Source organism: Acartia tonsa, chromosome 7, assembly GCF_053477335.1.
Source record: "Acartia tonsa isolate MP-2025a chromosome 7, ASM5347733v1, whole genome shotgun sequence".
NCBI classification, from domain to species: Eukaryota; Metazoa; Arthropoda; class Copepoda; order Calanoida; family Acartiidae; genus Acartia; species Acartia tonsa.
In genome coordinates, this window is record NC_137266.1 from 42,145,343 (window position 1) to 42,160,927 (window position 15,585).

The window sequence follows — 15,585 nt, forward strand, 5'->3', positions numbered from 1 at the left end:
ATTGAGCAAACGAATGAGAAAACATGGTTATAAATCTTTGGGTACTAAATAGTTTAATTAACTCCTCTCTCCTTGTTTTATTTGACAGACCTTACTTTAAACGATTTTAAGAAAACAACATAAATTGATTAATTACTGCAATTTTTGTTAATTATTTTTGACAGATTGGATTTTTATGCAATAAAAAGTGTAATTAACATTTTAGAATCTTGGAAACTAAGAATTCCACAAACAATTATTTCCATAAGTAGCGCAGCAATAACAAGTACAGTTTAGATGAAAAAAAAATAAAGTATTATTTAAAAATTCAAAATAAAAATAGAAAATTAGAAGCTACAATGTAAAGGAGAATCATATTCGTTCAGCGGTTCTTCTGTATAACAGACAGACATATAGACATCTTGTTACTTTTATATAAACTAGCGGCTATGCCCCTAGAGGCCTCTAGTGGAACTTTGAATGTTTTTTTTATTTAAAATATCTAATTACAGAAATAATTGGTTTATGTTTCGTTGGAGTCTCTTTTTCGGGAGGGGTAATTTTTTTTCCAGGGGCGATTTCTCCTGATAGGGTGGTGGTACCCTCCCCCAAAATAGTTATAAACCTTCCCTAAAGCTACCCTGTTAAGGAGAACCCGATCGGTTCAGCGGTAAGCGAGATCCTTCGCTACAAACAAACAGACAGACAAACAGATAGACATCGTTCTACTTTGTATTATAGATATGTAACTATGCTACTAAAAAAATGCCTTTTTCTGACTCACTCTGCATAAAATTACGGTTTATCTTCTTCAGAGAAACTTAGACGTGATTTTAATTTCTCAGTTTTGTTCATTTTCACCTCTATCTTTATATTCGTGCTGAATGGCGTGCAAGGCAATACACGTGGGGGTGTAATGTGTAAATTTATGTAGTTAGAGAGGGGGGGTACAGGCAATCACGACCCCTACTGCACAGCGATTGAGGTTTGGCCTAGTTTCTAGCTGTAATGCTTAATGTTTAAAATATTGTTTTAAAATTAAAACATTTTGCATTAACGCGGGAATTAAGTAAATGGACAACTGACCCTTTGATTACACTACCTTTGTCTTGAGGACCTTACTGGCTTTACCTTGCGCCAATTTCAATTCCAACTCTCAAGCTTAAACGGGTACCACTCTTAACATCTTTAGCATGAGGTGATATTTTGGTTATTTAAACCCGACAGCAATTAGGTATGTTTGCGTTTAGCGCTCAGTTTCAAATAGTTGTATGTTACAGTGGGCGGTTTTTTAGGCCATTTCAAAGCATACAGAAATCAGTACGAGAGTTTTGGGTGCGTCGCAACTATCTATCTAAAATCTTAAATATTATCATTTTAAAGCACTTTTTCTTTTGTGGTGGGGATACAAAAATATGAATATTTTTTTATTTAAAGCTAAAAGATATTTCAAATTCTCTCATTTATTTACTCTGTCCTCCTCCTTTCAAAATTTTTCCCCTCATATTCGGCTCAATAGAAAGCTCCACTAAAAATTTAATAACTATTTATTCAGAGGTGTCCCAAATCTTAAGAAAACAATCAGTGTCTTTGGTATAGAGGATTTAAAATCTTGTATTTTTGTAAGACCTCATTTCTATGCAGAACGCATAGACCAATAAAGCTTAACAATTTGATAATAATGGGTAGTCATACAATGTAACAAATTATTTTGTACCACAGCTTTTATAAAATTTAAAAATGTGTCTGTTTGTTCGCATGGGGTTATTTAATCTCGTATGAATCTAGTCGTAGTGCACCAAAAAAATTTATGCGCATTATTTAAGGCATGAACAATTTACAAATATTTACTTTGGTTTTGAATGCCTCCTATTGGATATAATAAAACAAAACTTTAATTTGAAAAGTAAAAAATATACCTCATAGTAAATAATATTAAAAATATGTACTTCGCTTATTTCCCCCTGTCTTGTCCTCTTTTCAAGGAAGCTTTTGTTCATCTAGGCCAGAATTAACTTCCCCTAAAATCCTTATCTATTGATTGATTGTGTATAGATTGATTGTAGTTGTATGGGTCGCCATTTTGAGTTTTTGTTAATAAATCTATACTAGTATTTGTTGTTTCTTGGTCCTGGTCTTGGTTGCTTGTCTCTAGCTGTTGATCTCAGACTTTTGTAATTATTAAAAGCGAAGCTTTTCTATAATTAGGGTCGGTCCGTATGTCCGTCCGTCCATCCGTCCGTCCGTCCGTTCGAGATAGATAGCTTTTAATCGTTAATTTAGGCATGTTAGAATTGTCCTATCAATTTCAAACTTTGCATGGTGATTCCTGTAGTAGTTAAGTACGATTTAGAAAGCGTAGCAACTCTATAATCATTACCAGAATGTCCGTACGTCCATTTTAAACTTGAAAATTTTCCTACTTTTTTAACAACAAATTTTTATGTGATCTAATTATCCATTTGATCTGATTTTTGGTATATTGATTCCTGGGACAACAAAGAACAATTTTATAAGTGAAGCAACTCTATAATTAATTCCTAAAAATGTAAGTATGTCCATAAACATTATCCCGTATTAAGCAGTTTTGCAAAAATTTACTTACACTTTTGCTTCGACTCTTATACTTTTATATTCTGATTATTCAGTTCAGACACTATACAAGTGTTAATGTCCGATTGTCCTACCGTTTCAGTGCTTCGCTTTTATGGATGTTGAAATAATGTGGTCATGACACCTCCCTCCCTATCTGCGACAAGAATAAGGTTTAAGTGAAGGAAAAAAGAAGCTAAACTAAACTTGTGAGAAAATATTTATTATTGAAAAGAATGATAAAATAGAATTACATTTACAAACAGTTACTACAGATTGTGTAGTGTCTATCATACTCTAAAGGCAAATAAATACACACAAGAGGCATGCACAGGGGGGAGATCAGATGACAAATAATAAGAATAAGAATACAAGCTAAAAAATTTTTATTTGATCTATTTTTAGAAATAAGAGGGGGAAGATTTCAGATCTCAACAGGCAATTTGCCTAAACACACAAAACGTTGAAAATATGGTGCAATTCAGCTATCAAAATATCAATTCTAATAATTTAAATAAATATCAGCTACTATTCCTTAATTTCTTTGCATGCCCCTTAATAACACACATTTGGTAAATATTAAACAATAATAATGAATAGAAAATTTCCAATAAAATGAATAAATAGTGTTGACACGAAGTGTAATGAAAATTTTGTATAGTTATAGATATATTCTAGATCATCAATTACTTGTTTTAACCTATTGGAATACAGTGAATGAACAATCCAATCACATTATTGTGTGAAATAAGGAATTGTGCACATTGCATATAACCATGTATGACTAATTTAAAAAATTCTGCTAGATATTCCCCATAAAGTTGGACAAATTATTGAGTCAGCTTGAATTCTAGGGTAAAAAAAGTCTATATCTAAGTACTTAATTCATGTACTAAATTGGATCACCTATATATCTAAAGAACTTCAAAAGAAGGAATTTGTATATGGGGGTTGTTTAAGTAGGGAGGGTTTCCCAATACGCCCCTTCAATACATAATGAACATAAAATTTAATAGTTTTTTTTCTCGTATTCATTCGAATCCGGTGGATAGGAACCAGATCTCATCCATACAATAAAAACTATGTCTAGCATTGTATTATATCCAGCTTTTTACAAATATAAAACTGGTTTTAACCTTTTAATTGTACATTCCATATCCGCAGAAAACGGTTTATAATACTATGAAAGAAATAACTATTCTCCTACTTTTATGATAAAGGGGTGGAATGATATTGTTTGAGATACTTTAGTGTAGTCAATATTAAATTAGTGTCTATCTATATTAATAATATTTTTTAAATGAGTAGCTGAGCCCTTTTTATGGATGTTGTTCTAGTTTTGCTAAACTACAAAACTATTAAACATTTCTACAACAAGGTCAAAGATAGCAATAGCTGAAAGTCCCATCCATAAGCCAAGGCTGCTTCCAACTTCCACAATGAGACTGAATCCATCATAGTTATTAACATCCTCTTCTATGTCTGCATTTTCATCAAACAAAAGGCGAATCCAGTTGTCCTTCCAATCTCCTAGTTAAAAGTTTATGCTAGTATACTGATTTCTTTTATGAAATATTAATAATGGCACAGTTTCTGGTCTTTAAAAACTTTACCCCCTCAAAATTAACCCAAATAATCATGACCACAGCAATAGAAATTTTTTATGAAAGAAAGTGTTAATAACAAGTACTTATGCTATTTGAAGAAAATATACTGCTAGATTAAAATCTTATTGGCATGGCTAATAACTTACAAATAGCTTGTGTTATTGTTCTTATTAAATTTACCTGTGCCATAGTAAGTCCTGACAGCATTTAAAACCAATTGTGTGCAAGGGGGGGCACATCTGTTGTCTCTAGACTCAATATCAGCTTGACTTTGAAATCTGGTTTGTATAATGAACTTTTTTAAAGCTTTGCTCACTTCTTCAGTCTTGTTTTTACCAGACAACTTGCATGTAGGAGAACATTGAGACAAATCTATATTTGGTACATTCTCTGGAATCCATGGTGGTAGACAACCAATCAAGTTCTTCAAAGAAATCTCCAAGTTGTTAGATACACATTTAGCATAATCTGTTGGCTGTTTATATTCCTTGCAGAAAAACTTGCTCTTCATTCTTTTTACCTGTGAGGTTTTTAATAGGTAATAACCTACTTCCCCTTTATTGGTTTCTCCAACATTGTTTCCAATATCAATGCTCGTACCATGTAAAATATTGGTTCCATGTCTATGAAAAAGAGAACTGAAAGGATCTAAAAAGATAACAACTGATGGCAAATTAACAATGAGTGTTAGTTCTTTGGTATAATTCTTGATTTCAAAACATTCATCAAAATTATTTGATTGTGTCCTAGTCAAGGCTTCATTCTTGGGGCTATCAATTATTATATCATAGTGAGTTTTAAAGTATATTTGTTGTGTAACTTCATCAAGTGTTTGACTTGTATTTCCAACCCATGATAGTTTGTCATGTAATCCTTCAACCTTACCACTCCTATAATTTTCATGATTTTTATAACCAATTTTTTCTGCAAAGGTGTAGTTGAATCTAGATGTCTTAGAACATACAATCAACCTAATGGAAAATTATAGTTAGAATGATAAATGATGTCAAGAAATGCAATTACAATGCAAAATGAGGCCTAAGCTGGGTAGTCAGGCATGGGATTGATAATATTAATTTTCCTTCCATTGGCGTGCACAAGGGAGGTGCCCAAATTGCACCCAATTAAATTGACATCCCCCTTAAACCAAAATTTAAAGATTGTAAAGGGGGAATTATGGACATCAAATTTATTTGTTATTTTAGAGTTAGGGTGGATATACCAACATAAGTGTCCACATAATCAAAATTCTCAAAAAGGATCCCATAACTGATAAATTAACATGCAAAGTTGTGCAATTTTTTACACCCTTCTTAAATTTAAGGAGATTGTGACTTATTTATCTCAGTCCCCAACTTGGATATTTAGGGGGTGAAATTTTGGTAAAGGGTTATGAACTCCTTGGGGAATGTATCCAATTCCCATAGTTTTGCCTTGAGGGTAAATACACCACCCTTTTACTCACCTCTGTTTCCTTTGCTTAATTCTAATTAAAATATGTCAAATAATAGAGATAATATAGAGACACCCTCACTAAATCAGCTAAGAGGAAATCAATGAAGGAACAACCCAGACATACTATGGTAGAGATTTCAGCTGCTATTAGTAAAGATGCAGTGATACTGTCACATACATTTCAATTTCATATGACCTAAAGATCACAGGCCATGTATTCTACCTACCTTGGCTTTGGTAGATCCCTTGTGTTAACATGTGACCTGACAACCACAGTAGGAGCATCTAAATATTTCCTTACAGCATAATAAGACTGATAGAGAAACAAAATGAGGGTGACTAGCTGGAGAATAATACGTAATATAGTTATCAATATTTTCATGTCTTCCATTTGTTGTACTTAGACTATGTTAGACTAACTATGTTCAATAGTTACTGTGTAGCCTCAGTAAATATATAGCTCCATGCTTTCCCTCAAACAATTCCTGGGCATTATAAAACCCCACCCTTAGATGATTTCTTTCCAAAAGATGAAAATAAAGAGTAAGATTTACTGGCAAGAGAGGAGTGATCTATTGTACCTTTAAAACTACAAAATATCCTCCGGGATACTGAGGATTTTCAGGATTGTTATATAAACAAAAATACTATGAAATTGTTTATATAATTTGGTGTTTTCAGAATTTGTAATGTTCTACTGTATTGCCCACTACTCCAAATGCCATCTAATGTACAGAAAGTGCTAAAACAAATATATTTAAACTTTTAACTAAGTGGAAAGGAATAAAAGTAAATAGAGTTAAAATTTTTCAATAGTTTTGAAGCATAGCTACTCTGAAGAAGATTTAAGATAAAAATAGTATAGCTATTTTTAATTAATAAAAATTGCAGATTCCCATAAATATGGTCTTGTTTTCTCAACAATTATTGAACATTAGTTTAAATAAATAATGGCAATGGCCATTATGGTAAATATTAGTCATTTCCATACAGAGAAGCCAAAAAACACACAATTCCAAAAAAATGCAGTTTATGTTAACCCTTACAGATCGGGCCCCAATTCCCACCTTAATAGATTGGGGGGGGGGGGCTCCAAGAGCCCCCCCTCTATCTTGGCCCCTGGTACAGATAAAGTCGTAAAATTTTTTTCTGGTGGTTCATGTGTATTTTTAGAGAAAATTACTTTTTCTAGTCATAGCAGTCAGACCGCTCCTTAGCCGCGTTTTAGCGGCCAGCCGCTAAATTTTAAAACAGCTGTAGAGCGGTCAATTTTGCAGCTAGGATGACCAAATTTTTCATAACAAAAAAATTACTTTTTCTGATCATCACCGAAAAATGGCAAATAACAGAAACCGCCATTTTTGGCGGTTACGGCAGTAAAACGGCGGTTGGTGGCGCAAATTAATATTTTTATCTGTTTATTATTGCTCAAGGATTTCCAAAAAAAAATTATAAGTCTCTAGCTGTAATAGAAGCCACGATATTCATGATATATGTCTGTAGTAAAAGCCGGACAAAAATCAGTGATACAGTCGGTCAGGGAGCGTTTAAACGGTCATAACACCACTTTTCTCAGAAGGTCATTGATATCTAAGTATTCACAAAAAAAAATTAGGTTTCTACCTTATACACAAAAGTCATAATGTAGAAATTAAGATTTATTCAGAATTTTTTAAAAATTTTTCTGCTACCCAACCGACTTTGACTGGACACCACGACCGACACAGACCAGATATCCCAATAAAATCAACTCTTGCTGACGTATAATTACTAAACTTAAAAAGTCATGAAGTTACAGCTCTCCATCTTACCTAAAAAAATGAGATTGAAAAAACTAGAGAGGGGGCTCTTGGAGCCCCCCCCCCCCCCCCGATCTGTAAGGGTTAATGGTCAGGAAAAAATTATAGTGGTAAATGAAATATCAAAAATTCACTAATTTATTAATATTATACCAACAGCATCCTTTTTTTTTGGTGGGGGGGAGGTGATCATGGAATCTCATTTTGAAACATTTTGGTATTATTTCCTTTTGTATATCCTTATACCCAATCACATGCATATGAATGAAATGCATTATCCTGTTGTAGTCCGTAGCAATCTTTTGAGATTTTTTAACCCCCCCCCCCCTCTCCTTCAAAAATTAAGAGAATTACCGCCATGAATGCAAAAAGAAGAGAATTATAATAAATCAAAGCTTTTGTTTCCTGTCTGTTTCAACTAACTATAAACAAGGATGACAACATCCATAAAAGCGAAGCACTGAAACGGTAGGACATACGGACATTAACACTTGTATGGTGTCAGAACTGAATAATCAGAATATAAATGTATAGGAGTCAAAGCAAAATTGTAAGTAAATTTGTTGAAAAACTGATTGATTCAGGATAATGTTTATGGACATACTTACATTTTTAGGACTTGATTATAGAGTTGCTTCGCTTATTTCATTATACTTTGTTGTTCCAGGAATCAATATACCAAAAATCAGATCAATCGGATGATTAGATCACATAAAAATTTGTTGTTAAAAAAGTAAAAAAATCAACATGTTTAAAATGAACGTACGGACATTTTGGTGATGATTATAGAGTTGCTACGCTTTCTAAATCGTACCTAACTATTAAAGGAATCACCATGCAAAATTTGAAATCGATAGGACAATTCTAACATGCCTAAATTAACGAAAAGAGCTATTCGTTACGGACGGACGGACGGACGGACGTACGGACGGACCGACCCTAATTATAGAAAAGCTTCGCTTTTAATAATTTATGAAACATAATATTGGTAATTTTTTTGTATTATTAAAGGAACACCTTTTCTGTAACCATACAATTACGTGAACTCCACATAAAAACCAAACAAAAAAGTTATTATTACCTTTTATAGATATTTTTTTTGGTTGAACAATCAAGTATTATAAGCATTTTAAATAAAACTTACACATAATTTTCCTAATTTGCAGAAGCATTAATCTTAAATTTATTTATCGATTATAAGTAATTTATTTAAGTCGTCTCGTTGCCAAGGTGCAATTCTCTTTGTTTCTCTTTCTCTCTCTCTCTCCCTCTCTCTTTCTCTCTCTCTCTCTCTCTCTCTCTCTCTCTCTCTCTCTCTCTCTCTCTCTCTCTCTTCTCTCTCTCTCTCTCTCTCTCTCTCTCTCTCTCTTTTACAAAATTGTAAGTAAACCTGTTCAAAAACTGGTTAAATGCGGGATATTGTTTAAGGACATATTTACATTTTTAGGACTTTTAGGATTATAGAGATGCTTCGCTTATAACAATGCACTTTGTTGTCCTAGGAATCAGTATTCCAAAAATCAGACCAATCGGATGATTTTATCACATAAAAATTTGTTGTTAAAAAAGTTAAAAATCAACATATTTAAAATGAACGGATTTTCTGGTAACGATTATAGAGTTGCTTTGTTTTCTAACTCGTATCTAACTGCTTCATCATGATTCATCATGCAAAGTTTAAAATCAATAGGATAATTCTAACATGACCAAATTAACAAAAATAGCTAATCGTTACGGACGAACGGACTGACCCTAATTTTAGAAAAGCTTCGCTTTTAAAATTTGGTGATTATCATGAATGCAATTCAAAATTATTAGGAATAAAAATCTTAAAATGTTCAATGACAAATTAGAGTAAGAAAAAAATAAAAATAAATTCTCACATTCATTCTTATAGAACAAGCACAAAAAAAGCTTAGCAAAGACAGTAAACAAAAAATAGAACTCTTCTCTCTGTAAGCCAGGCGCATGATGACGACGTTAATACAACAGATACATATATAGTATAGATGTATATACACATAACTACCTCCCTTTCTTTTTCAATAAATTTTTCGTCTGCTTAAAAATAATTTCTGCTACTTGGCTGTGTAAATATAAGCGACACTATTGGTTGATATTCAATGACCCAATTGAGAGTTGGCACAAGGACACTGCGATGTGGAGATAAAGTTATTAATTTAACCCTTTCTCCCTTTAGTGTTTTACTTTAATGTTAATATTAGGAATGCCATGGACGAGCCAGATAACCTTGCGTGGTTCGAACTTTAAAGAAAGAGTTGGTTGTCTGTCAAGTGTTATTTTTTCCTTTCGGTGTAAGATCCTAATGCTAACTAGTAACTAAATATAAATAAGTAAAAAAACTATCTATGATAATCGATTGGATATTGCACCAGATTTTTACATACTCTAATAAGGTGAAAATTCAAGCTTGCTAAAATAACGATACCCCCTATCCACTTTCTTAACACCATCCCCTCCCATTAGATAAACAAACTGGCAAATAAATGAGGTCCATATTAGCAACCTTAATTGACGACAAATTTTCCCCTGTCAATATATCCACGTATTATAGATCTATTTCTATGACACAATGTGATAAATATACAGTAAAGTTTTCCAATAATATCTACTAGCGGCTTTTTTTTTTAATTTTCTTTAAAATCTAAAACACGAAAAATTTGTTTGGTCAAACCTCTTGGGGCAAATCCTCTGGATTAGATTAGATTAGATATTTATTTTATGACACACATAACAAATATTAATAATAACAGTATTATAATACAGGTATTAAATACTCATTTACAAACAATAAAATTGAATATGAATAAAAATTAAGGACAGATCAATCAGATAATAATTATGTACAGTGTCAAAGGACTAAAGCCCTCTAGAGGCTAGGGGCGAAGCCGCTAGTTATTATATTAAGTAGTGAGACCATTTTGTTTGAAGCTTAAGATCTCGGAAATTGCTTGGGTAGTTTAAGACTATTTTTCTAACCTCTTTCGAACCCCTCTAGAAGCTAGTAGCGAAGCAATTAGTATTGGATAATTTACTAGCGGCTACGCCCCTAGAAGTCTCTAAGGTTACTTAATACTTAAAAAGAAAAAGTAAAAAAAAGATATTTCGTTTAGGGGGGTAATTCTTTATCGGTAGGGTACCCTCCCCCAAAATAGTTTAAAACCTTCCCTGGACCTATAAGAAGCTTCAAGGTTGAGGAGAACCAAAGTCTTGATATGATTGCGTTGTTTATGGACATTGCATATCCCAGTTAAAGAAATGTTTGAAATCTAATGGGAAAACCCGCATTGATATCTCAGAGAAAGAGAGAAACCCCCTCATCGGAGATTTTTCAGAGCAAACAGAGAAATAAATATTTTTATTTTAAACCGCGAAACTATGGTCTAGTCTGTGTTAGAATAAGGTGCCTCAAAGATGTAATCACAAAAGCAATGTCATTTTTTTCTATAAAATGTTTTTCATAAATGTAAGAATCATCCTATAATATTGATGCATCAAGACATTATAATTCTCATAAGAAGATCAGTACGGTCATTTAAACGGTAATTTTAAGGACTTTATTTTTTTTTGTTGACACTAAGGCATGGGGTTTTGAAGTTCTATATAATCCTAAAAACTTAATAAGTCATAAAAAGTGGTTTTCTGTAGACATTTTTTGTAAAATCACGCAACTTGTGTTTGTTTTTTGCCAAAATAATATGATTTTTCGGATTATGGAAAGAAAACGAAGTAACGGTTTCGTCGTATTTTCACAGTAGCTTTTCTCCTATTTGGACAATCATTTACATTTACCTAACCTAACCTTACATACAAAGAAACCCGCTATTTCGTTTTCTTTCCATAATCAGATTTTTCTCTAATCAATCTTTCATAATAACAATTACTTTTTAATATGAATATTAAGTAAGTTTGTCCGTTTAGATCTCATTAATTAGTGAATCAATCAAATATAAAAATATCTTAAGTTTGATGATCCAAAAAAAAGGATTAAACCCTAAAATCACAAAAATCCTATATTTAGCTTTTATAAATCGAATGCCTATCTTTAGCTTAATAAGAGGGCTTACCTAACTTATCAAGAACTAGCAGATACGCCCCCTAGAGGCCTCTAGGGGCACTTGAGATGGTGAGGGGGTTGAATTCAACTCTCCTCTATTTTTTATTTCTGTTTTAAACAGAAAACCCAATTTTTTTATTCGGAGAGTGGAGATACTCTTCCCCAAAATAGTTTTAAAAACCTACCTATGAAAAAACAACAAAAGCTCACTACTAATAGGATAGAAGTCCACATACGATAGGTAGGGGAGAGTGGGTGTTAAGTAACCCATAAATATTTGAGGGTAAATAATTAAAAAGCATTTTTAATATTTCATTTAAAATTCGATCCTTTTACTATTAAGTCTTAAAAATTCCAGATATCTAAAGTGAAATCACATATAAAACTGTGACTGGGCAAAAAGTATTAACTGTTCCGCTGCAGGTGACCAATACGTGACCGATGACCGATCTGGCATCGAGCAATGTGACCGACCTGAGGCTAGAATGTGGAGAACCCGCGGACATGGAATTTGTCAAGGTAAATTGTAAAACAGCGGCGTTTTCCAGCCGCCGCCAAAACGCCAAAATTGAAGACAACGACATTTTGCGTTTATTTGTGTAAAGTTTTTATACTATGTAAATCATTATACAAAGGTTTCTGTGTTTGTTTGTATGTAAAAATAGATCTCGTTAACAGCTGGAACGTTATAGATTTCCTATACTATTAAGTTTTTCACAGCTCCGGACCTGGAAGGTTTTTATTCATTAATCTATGCTAATTGCTAAACTCCCTAGAGGCCTCAATTAACATTTATTCAACATAACCTTTTTTAATAGATTTTCCAATTAATACTGAACAATGCATTAATTACAGTTCTTTTTTCATTTATTGTTCTACCTTTAGCCATAAATAATTGTTCTTGCTGTTATAGATGTTTAGCAACAAACTCTTAAATTACATAATCTTTTAATGTGTGCATTATTTCTGCTTGGGGAGGGGAGGGGGGGTGAATTACACAACATACATATATGGGTAATAATCCTTTCAAACGTAAATAAGACGTTGTATAACAGTATAACAATGTAGCTTTCTCTACAATTAGATTATATGTCATTGTCTTTACGTATGTCCGTAATGGATAGCTGTTTCCGCAATTTAGGACATATTAAAACTGTGCTATCAGTTAAGCATGATGATTCCTGTCACAGTTAGGAACAACATAAAGGCTGTATAATAATTACCAGAGAATTCTGTATGTTCATTTTCAACTTGATGATTTTTTACTTTTTTACAGGAAAAATTTATGTTCCTGAAAATGGCTTAATTAGATGTAATTAAGTCCTTATTTTTAGGTAACTTTGGTTTAAACCTCCAAATACATAATGTTGGATTTTGTTACTCTATATTTATTAATGTTAGTTTGTTTGACTCTCTGATGTGTTAAGCTTCGCTTGTATGGATGTTTTCATATCCTTGTTAAAAGCGGTCATATTCTTCTGATTTTTGGAATACTGATTCCTAGGACAATAAAGTGCAATGTTATTAGCGTAGCTTCTCAATCATTAAGTCCTAAGAATGTAAGTATGTCATTAAACATTATTCTGTATTTTAGCATTTATTACATTTATTACATCTATATTCTGCTTATTCAGTTCTGACACTCTACACATGTTAATGTTCGCTTGTCCAACCATTTCAAAGCTTCGCTCTATTGTATGTTGTCATCCTTGTTACTGTTTTGTTCAGGTTGTGGAATGGTGGGTTTTCGGAGTACTCACGAACATCACCGGAGTTTTCGGAATTATCGGAAACTTTATCAGCATCTCTATACTCTGCAAAAAGTAAGCATTTTTCATTTTGGATTCAGAAATTTTTAGTAGAGCAGCAATAAATCAGGATTTTTGTTGTCACCTCCCCCCCCCCTCAGTCCCACACTTAAGTTTAGTTTACATGGGGTGGGTGTCCCCCCACTAACCTAGAGAGTAGCTTAAAACCTTATGGTATATTTCCTAAAAAGCTGAGCTTTAAGTCAGTTTCCGGCGGACTGATATATAGACAAAAATCGTACTATTCTATGTTTATGACAATTCTAACGGTATGCACAACGTTTTTCTACTATTAATACAAGCCGCGCAATTTGAATTTTAAAAATGTTCATATTTTTTCCACAACCTTTAAATTCGTAAATATTCAAAATTAAGGTCTTTGGAAAAACCGGTTTTAAGGCATAATTTGTCGAAAAAATCATTTTTATATATTTGAAACATAAATGTCCCATAATCGGTTTTCCAAATATAAAAAGCATTTTATATAATTGTTTCATTTTCTATGCCTAATTAAGTTTTTAAAAAAACGCATTTCTCATGAAACACCCTGTAGATAGAGTTGCTACTCTTTTATATTGATTTTACCAATTTCTCTAGATTAATAGAGCTTCGTCTTTTAAATTTTATGGCCTATTTTCCTTAATTTATCATTTATCAGTTTCCAGCAGAGATTCTTGACATAATTGTCCTTTTACAATAGATATAAAAAGTCTAGATAGACAAGCCTTTCTTGGACCAAAAAAAGCTAAGTGTAGGAATAATCCGACCTCTTAATTAGTTGAAAAGTGTGCATATTTTGTTATGATAGGATATTGTTTTCATTTCATCTATAAACAGTTGAATTTCTTCAGGAAATTTTATGTCTATAAATTTCGTCTCTTGGATTATGACAAATAGGAGTCTGCTCAAATACACTTTTTTTTTTGTTTTATCAACCATCTAAGGTTATATATCTATTCCTTAAAAGAATGTATTTTTCCACCTGACATATTGCTGTCTAATAAAATTGTATTTTCATGTTTTTAATATTTGTATCTCCAGCTTATGTCAGTGTTCTGACACCCAGGAATATAGAGAGAGGACAATGGACAATAAATTTATATTCTCATCATATTTGATTAGTAAATCCTGTAAACTGAAAGCAAACAGTACAATATATATGCAATGTCAGTGGTTTTCGTCGAATCAATAATGTTCATAGTTAAAAAAAAACATCGACGACAATCAAAAATAGGAAGACGAAGAAAGTTGCTCAATGTGACGTCATAAAAATGAGGGATTATCCATCTCTATTTTAGGTGTTTTCTTTCCCACTCCTCCTCTCCTCACCCTTATTTTTATGACATCAGAATTTTTTTGAGCGACTTTCATCGTCTTTAAAAATAGCATCTTCAAAATATGTCAGCCATTACCATTTTTTATTAAAGCTATGTAGTCGAAGCAAAACATTGAAATTGTATATCGACAAAAGTTTGTAATTTTGGACTAAAATCTTTATATGGCAAATCTATCCTTATATAGAAATAACAGGATGTTTGTATGTTTGTAGCTTAAGATCTCCATAATCGCCAAACTGATTTAGTTCTCCTTTACAGGGAAGGTTGCAATTATTTTAGGGAAGAGTTCGTCCATCTTTCCAAGAAAAATCACTTTTGGCCAAAAAACAACACTTTTTTAAATTTTCGTCTTTAAAACTAAAGTATGGTTTCGACTTACTCCCCTTCACCCCATCTCCTTAATTGTCCCTAGAGGCCGCAAATTAATGAATAAGATACAAGGTACATTATTAAGTACAAGTACACAGACATCCTCTTACAAATTATAGATTAGCAATAATAAAAAGTGCGTCTTAGTTTGCACAAAAAAATTAAAAACATGTTGGATAAAAGAATTTTTCTATAAGATATTACATTTTAAAATGTATCGTTATCTGAAATAGCAAATCATCTGCTAATTTCTTTGATTTTACTGTGTCATAACTTAAGACGTTATATTGGTTTCTACTGCTGCTATGTCAGACATGAAAATTGATGATTAATTGTTGATTGTCTGTCAATGTTACTCTACTGAAAACCCTGTGAAATAGAATAAGGAGTCTTTTGGTTATTGAACAAGGATGACAACATACATGAGAAGCGATGCAAATGATGGACGGAAAACTGGACAAAGTGAGTTATAGAGCAGAAAAAGAAAGTTAGAGAATAGCCTTATTCTCACGAAACCTTAAGTATTTATGTTTTGGAAGCATCACCGTCAGACTGACGGAC

At 32.5% G+C, this 15,585-nt stretch overlaps 1 long non-coding RNA gene across 1 annotated transcript; it reads left to right on the top strand.

The window, feature by feature from the left end:
• The first annotated feature begins 11,872 nt into the window (after positions 1 to 11,872).
• LOC145324324 (uncharacterized) lies at positions 11,873 to 13,375 on the top strand. The gene is made up of 2 exons (XR_013881243.1): positions 11,873 to 12,029; positions 13,239 to 13,375. It is a non-coding gene; the product is annotated as an uncharacterized LOC145324324 (long non-coding RNA).
• The last annotated feature ends 2,210 nt before the right edge of the window (positions 13,376 to 15,585 follow it).